This window comes from Salvelinus fontinalis, chromosome 1 (assembly GCF_029448725.1).
Source record: "Salvelinus fontinalis isolate EN_2023a chromosome 1, ASM2944872v1, whole genome shotgun sequence".
Classification (NCBI taxonomy): Eukaryota; Metazoa; Chordata; class Actinopteri; order Salmoniformes; family Salmonidae; genus Salvelinus; species Salvelinus fontinalis.
The window spans coordinates 81,165,684-81,172,852 of NC_074665.1; the positions used below are offsets into that span (position 1 = coordinate 81,165,684).

At 48.3% G+C, this 7,169-nt stretch overlaps 1 pseudogene; it reads right to left on the reverse strand.

The window, feature by feature from the left end:
- Positions 1-327: 327 nt before the first annotated feature.
- LOC129862741 (glyoxalase domain-containing protein 4-like) lies at positions 328-5,524 on the reverse strand (annotated as a pseudogene).
- Between the last annotated feature and the right edge of the window lie 1,645 nt (positions 5,525-7,169).

A 7,169-nucleotide genomic window follows, 5' to 3' on the forward strand; every position in this document is an offset into this window, starting at 1 on the left:
CTCCTCCCACGTCTCCCCCCTCACCCCTCTCCTCCCACGTCTCCCCCCTCCCCCCTCTCCTCTAACGTCTCCCCCCTCCCCCCTCTCCTCCCACGTCTCCCCCTCACCCCTCTCCTCCCACGTCTCCCCCCTCACCCCTCTCCTCTAACGTTTCCCCCCTCCCCCCTCTCCTCCCACGTCTCCCCCTCACCCCTCTCCTCCCACGTCTCACCCCTCTCCTCTAACGTTTCCCCCCTCACCCCTCTCCTCCCACGTCTCCCCCCTCACCCCTCTCCCCTCCTCACCCCTCCGCTCCCTCTATCTGGCTGGGATTCACAAAGTCTGGCTCTCCCCTCTCCCACCTGGATAAAAGCCACAAGGCAACCACCTGCAGCATGACTGTACACACGCAACTATTAAACCCATAAGAGTCTAAACCCTGTCTAAGACGGGGGAGGGACGGTTCTACTAAGCTATATGGAATCATTTTAAGAAGATCATACCAAAGATCATTTAGCTATTTGATTTTGAATTGTAAGACCTATTGAAGTATAAAACAATAATACAAAATACATTAAAAAACTAACAAAATTATTTGATGATGGCCTTACTGCTATTAGCCCACACAAACACATTGAATAACATATTCACTACATGGAACAACAGATAGTCCCAATTTTTTTACATGTATTTAACCCCCTTATTATTGGCACTAAACAGTCAAAGCCCTGTCTAAGCTGGGGGGGGGGTGGGTTAATTTAGCTATATAGAATTGTTTTAAGAGGGTCATATCAAGGATGATTTTGCTATATGATTTTGAATTTTAAGACCCCTTGAAGTAACAGAGCATGTCCTCCTGTTATCCCTCCATACCCAGCCGTGGAGGGAGAGAAAAAGAGAAGGATGAGGAGAGGAGGAGAATGAGAGAAAGACCTCCAGACACAGAGAGATAAGTAGAGCTCAGTTAACTGTGTGTGACACTAGGAGAAATACAAATGTAGTCTTTCTGAGCCGCGGCACATACAGGGATAAGACCACAGAGAAAGAGAGGAGAGAGAGTAAAAGTTTAAGAAATAATGAAAGATAGAGAGATAGTTTGAGAGATAAAGAACGATAGAGAGAAAGAAAGAGTTTGAGCGATAAAGATAGACCGAGAGGGAAAGAGAGAGAGATAGATGAAGAGTTTGAGTTTTCAAGAAGCTTTATAGGGTCTGGGAACCCACAACACAATACACACTCAAACAACAAAGCAGATCTCATGGGCATCTGAATCAGCCCAAATGACCACTTCTACTGTAGCCTTCCCAAGGATGTCCAGGCTAACCAAGCCTTCCCAGGGGTGTCCAGGCTAAACGAGCCTTCCCAGGGGTGTCCAGGCTAAACAAGCCTTCCCAGGGGTGTCCAGGCTAACCAAGCCTTCCCAGGGGTGTCCAGGCTAAACGAGCCTTCCCAGGGGTGTCCAGGCTAACCAAGCCTTCCCAGGGGTGTCCAGGCTAATCAAGCCTTCCCAGTGGTGTCCAGGCTAACCAAGCCTTCCCAGGGGTGTCCAGGCTAACCAAGCCTTCCCAGGGGTGTCCAGGCTTAACAAGATAGTAAAGATTTGATGGTTCCCCTTTGTCATCAAGGCTTCAAGATCTGCAAACTACTCACGTGGACAGCAGAATGCTATCCGCCCGAAGGTTGTCACATGATCTACTGTTTCAACAATGTTGTGAAGCTCTAGTGTACACTGAGTGTCTGAATCCCATCGGCACAGTGTTCTTCTCCTCAGTGTTCTCTTTCACCTTCATCCTCAGAAGGGAGGAGCAGCAGTGTATTGATTCATCCAGGTCAGACGCTGCCAGACTCGCATTCTGCACAGGATCATTGGGAGGCGGATCTTTGTCCACCAGGTAGAAGTGATAACCTCCTGGGGCCTCAACCAGATAGAGGTCCTTTCCAACCTCAGTGAAGGGCCAACCAAGCCGCTTAGCATGGTTGACAGCCTGGCTTGACTGCAGAGTCAAACCAAGGAAGTCATTGCCTAGGCAAAATTCTCCCACACCATAACCGTAGAACAGTTCAGCCACAAAGTCATCAACCTCTGGAGCAAAGCCGACCATTGTTTGCTCCATTTTTCATCATAAGGGCCTTTACAAGTTACCTTATATTCTTCTTCAACCTCTTTGTAACGCAAAATCGTCATGCCAGAGCACATCTCTGTTAAAGGTGGCCGTTTTGCTTCTGTCAACCACTTTAAAAACAAAAATGCAAGGCACGAATCAAAGCCACTATGATCCAAGTGAGTTTGCTATGTACTATACGATTATGTATCATGCTTAGTTTGTCTACGTTGATTAAGGATCCTTTCAATTTATTGCCATATAGAAAAGAGAAAGGAAAAACAGAAGAAACAGCAGAGAAACAAGACAGAGAGAAAAAACACCCTATGAGTCATGATCATTGTTTTAATTTTATCTTAACCTTACCACGTTTCCCACTTCCTTTTGCTGCCATAACAGCAGTAACAAATTTCATCAAGCGAAAACGCTTCTTCTCACCCAACTGGTCTAACCCCACCGTCTTCTGTAACATTACAGCTGACCTCACAAACTTATCAAGATCAAATACATCAATTTGACAGATTTCCCAAAAGTCTGATTCAGGAAACTCTTTACCTCCTCTAAATTGTAAATTGAGTCGTCACCAGCTGCTGTCATATCAAAAGAGATGTCCATATCCTTCTCCTGATCCTCCTCAACTGAGGCCACAGACCCCTGACTCCCCTCAGGCACATCCCTCTCAACACTCCCCACTTGTACCCCATCACACGTACCGGGTATGTCCTCCACTACAATTTTGTTTCCGGTCGCATGCGATTCCGGTCGCATTCCGCTTCGCTCCACAGGTAGTATCACATTTCATTTCATTTCATTACAGTACAACGGTTTGATTTGTTTGATCTTAGCTGGCTACATAGCCGTCTTTGTATCAAAGATAATTGTGTAGTTTAGAGTAATTATCTAGGTTAGCTAGCCAGCTATTTTCGTCCTTCTAATGTAACGTAACGTAGTCAACACTGCTAGCTAGCCAGCTAGCCTGCTAGCCACCGAATAGCAGAACTGTAGAAACTATTACATTCAACGGAATAACGGAACGACTTGATTAGTGTAGTGTTAGCTAGCTACATAGTTGTCTTTGCTGTCTTTGTATCTAAGATAATTGTGTAGTCTAGAGTAATTATCGGTTAGCTAGCCAGCTATTTTCGTCCGCCGCGCTGCCGTTCTCCTACCTAGTCAACACTGCTAGCTAGCCAACTTCTACCGAATAGCAGCACTGTAGAAACTATTACATTACAACGGAACGATTTGATTAGTGTAGTGTTAGCTAGCTACATAGTTGTCTTTGCTGTCCTTGTATCTAAGATAATTGTGTAGTTTAGAGTAATTATCTAGCCAGTTATCGAGGTTACCTAGCCAGCTATCGAGGTTACCTAGCCAGCTACACTTTCAAACAAAGTCAACAACGCAGCCACTGCTAGCTAGCCTACTTCAGCAGTACTGTATCATTTGAATCATTTTAGTCAATAAGATTTTTGCAACGTAAGCTTAACTTTCTGAACATTCGAGACGTGTAGTCCACTTGTCATTCCAATCTCCTTTGCATTAGCGTAGCCTCTTCTGTAGCCTGTCAACTATGTGTCTGTCTATCCCTGTTCTCTCCTCTCTGCACAGACCATACAAACGCTTCACACCGCGTGGCCGCGGCCACCCTAACCTGGTGGTCCCAGCGCGCACGACCCACGTGGAGTTCCAGGTCTCCGGTAGCCTCTGGAACTGCCGATCTGCGGCCAACAAGGCAGAGTTCATCTCAGCCTATGCTTCCCTCCAGTCCCTCGACTTCTTGGCACTGACAGAAACATGGATCACCACAGATAACACTGCTACTCCTACTGCTCTCTCCTCGTCTGCCCACGTGTTCTCGCACACCCCGAGAGCTTCTGGTCAGCGGGGTGGTGGCACCGGGATCCTCATCTCTCCCAAGTGGTCATTCTCTCTTTCTCCCCTTACCCATCTGTCTATTGCCTCCTTTGAATTCCATTCCCTCCTTTGAATTCCAAGCTTAACAGCTGGTCCCGTGTGGCTCAGTTGGTAGAGCATGGCGCTTGCAATGCCAGGGTTGTGGGTTCATTCCCCACGGGGGGACCAGGATGAATATGTATGAACTTTCCAATTTGTAAGTCGCTCTGGATAAGAGCGTCTGCTAAATGACGTAAATGTAAATGTTAACATCCTTATCATTTATCGCCCTCCAGGTTCCCTTGGAGAGTTCATCAATGAGCTTGATGCCTTGATAAGCTCCTTTCCTGAGGACGGCTCACCTCTCACAGTTCTGGGTGACTTTAACCTCCCCACGTCTACCTTTGACTCATTCCTCTCTGCCTCCTTCTTTCCACTCCTCTCCTCTTTTGACCTCACCCTCTCACCTTCCCCCCCTACTCACAAGGCAGGCAATACGCTTGACCTCATCTTTACTAGATGCTGTTCTTCCACTAACCTCATTGCAACTCCCCTCCAAGTCTCCGACCACTACCTTGTATCCTTTTCCCTCTCGCTCTCATCCAACACTTCCCACACTGCCCCTACTCGGATGGTATCGCGCTGTCCCAACCTTCGCTCTCTCTCCCCCGCTACTCTCTCCTCTTCCATCCTATCATCTCTTCCCTCTGCTCAAACCTTCTCCAACCTATCTCCTGATTCTGCCTCCTCAACCCTCCTCTCCTCCCGTGGCTCCGTGGCTCGACGACTCATTGCGAGCTCAAAGAACAGGGCTCCGGGCAGCCGAGCGGAAATGGAGGAAAACTCGCCTCCCTGCGGACCTGGCATCCTTTCACTCCCTCCTCTCTACATTTTCCTCCTCTGTCTCTGCTGCTAAAGCCACTCTAAATTCCAAGCATCTGCCTCTAACCCTAGGAAGCTCTTTGCCACCTTCTCCTCCCTCCTGAATCCTCCCCCCCACCTCCTCCCTCTCTGCAGATGACTTCGTCAACCATTTTGAAAAGAAGGTCGACGACATCCGATCCTCGTTTGCTAAGTCAAACGACACCACTGGTTCTGCTCACACTGCCCTACCCTGTGCTCTGACCTCTTTCTCCCCTCTCTCTCCAGATGAAATCTCGCGTCTTGTGACGGCCGGCCGCCCAACAACCTGCCCGCTTGACCCTATCCCCTCCTCACTTCTCCAGACCATTTCCGGAGACCTTCTCCCTTACCTCACCTCGCTCATCAACTCATCCTTGACCGCTGGCTACGTCCCTTCCGTCTTCAAGAGAGCGAGAGTTGCACCCCTTCTGAAAAAACCTACACTCGATCCCTCCGATGTCAACAACTACAGACCAGTATCCCTTCTTTCTTTTCTCTCCAAAACTCTTGAACGTGCCGTCCTTGGCCAGCTCTCCTGCTATCTCTCTCAGAATGACCTTCTTGATCCAAATCAGTCAGGTTTCAAGACTAGTCATTCAACTGAGACTGCTCTTCTCTGTATCACGGAGGCGCTCCGCACTGCTAAAGCTAACTCTCTCTCCTCTGCTCTCATCCTTCTAGACCTATCGGCTGCCTTCGATACTGTGAACCATCAGATCCTCCTCTCCACCCTCTCCGAGTTGGGCATCTCCGGCGCGGCCCACGCTTGGATTGCGTCCTACCTGACAGGTCGCTCCTGCCAGGTGGCGTGGGGAGAATCTGTCTCCTCACCACGTGCTCTCACCACTGGTGTCCCCCAGGGCTCTGTTCTAGGCCCTCTCCTATTCTCCCTATACACCAAGTCACTTGGCTCTGTCATAACCTCACATGGTCTCTCCTATCATTGCTATGTAGACGACACACAATTAATCTTCTCCTTTCCCCCTTCTGATAACCAGGTGACGAATCGCATCTCTGCATGTCTGGCAGACATATCAGTGTGGATGACGGATCACCACCTCAAGCTGAACCTCGGCAAGACGGAGCTGCTCTTCCTCCCGGGGAAGGACTGCCCGTTCCATGATCTCGCCATCACGGTTGACAACTCCATTGTGTCCTCCTCCCAGAGCGCTAAGAACCTTGGCGTGATCCTGGACAACACCCTGTCGTTCTCAACTAACATCAAGGCGGTGGCCCGTTCCTGTAGGTTCATGCTCTACAACATCCGCAGAGTACGACCCTGCCTCACACAGGAAGCGGCGCAGGTCCTAATCCAGGCACTTGTCATCTCCCGTCTGGATTACTGCAACTCGCTGTTGGCTGGGCTCCCTGCCTGTGCCATTAAACCCCTACAACTCATCCAGAACGCTGCAGCCGATCTGGTGTTCAACCTTCCCAAGTTCTCTCACGTCACCCCGCTCCTCCGCTCTCTCCAGATCTCCGTTCCCCTCACAGCTCCGTAGGCAAGCACCATGGTCTTGTAGCGGATGCGAGCTTCAACTGGAAGCCAGTGGAGAGAGCGGAGGAGCGGGGTGACGTGAGAGAAAACTATACAAGGTCATTAGACTTAGGACCGTAGAAACACGTCACATGCCTTCATCAGGGTGTAATGCGGAAGTGAGAATTGAAAGCAGTCGAATATCTCGTCCATGGACTGAATACCACACCTTCTTGTGAGACCTGCGCAGTTAAAAAATAATTCCGGGCGCGAAGCATAATTTGGTCTCGGCTACTGGAAGAAGGTCGATAACGGTGAATATGATCTCTGACTTCGATATTATTTGATACATGTCACAAAATCATCCTAAAGTATGTTTTTTCAATATACTTTAATTATATTATTGCAATTTATTCTGGACTTTAGATGTGATGCGACGGAAGAATTTTTTGAAGAAAGACAGATTAGCGCCGCAATGCTATTGTGCTTGCTAACCAAAGAGGGAAATAGTTCGTTCTGGAACCCAACTCAAGACTGTACTGGACATTGGACCCCGTTACAACATTCTGATGGAATATCAACAAAGATAAGGACCCAATTTGGGATGCTTTTTCATATATCTGTCGAACTGTTGTATGCTAACTGTGCTAACTGTGCTAGGCTAGCGCTTGACTTATGCTAGTGCTGCCTTATGCTAGCTTATGTTGTTAGCTAATATAACGATATATTGTGTTTTCGCTGTAAAACACTTCAAAAATCGGAAATATTGGCTTTATTCACACGATATCTGTCTTTCATTAGCTATCCACCAT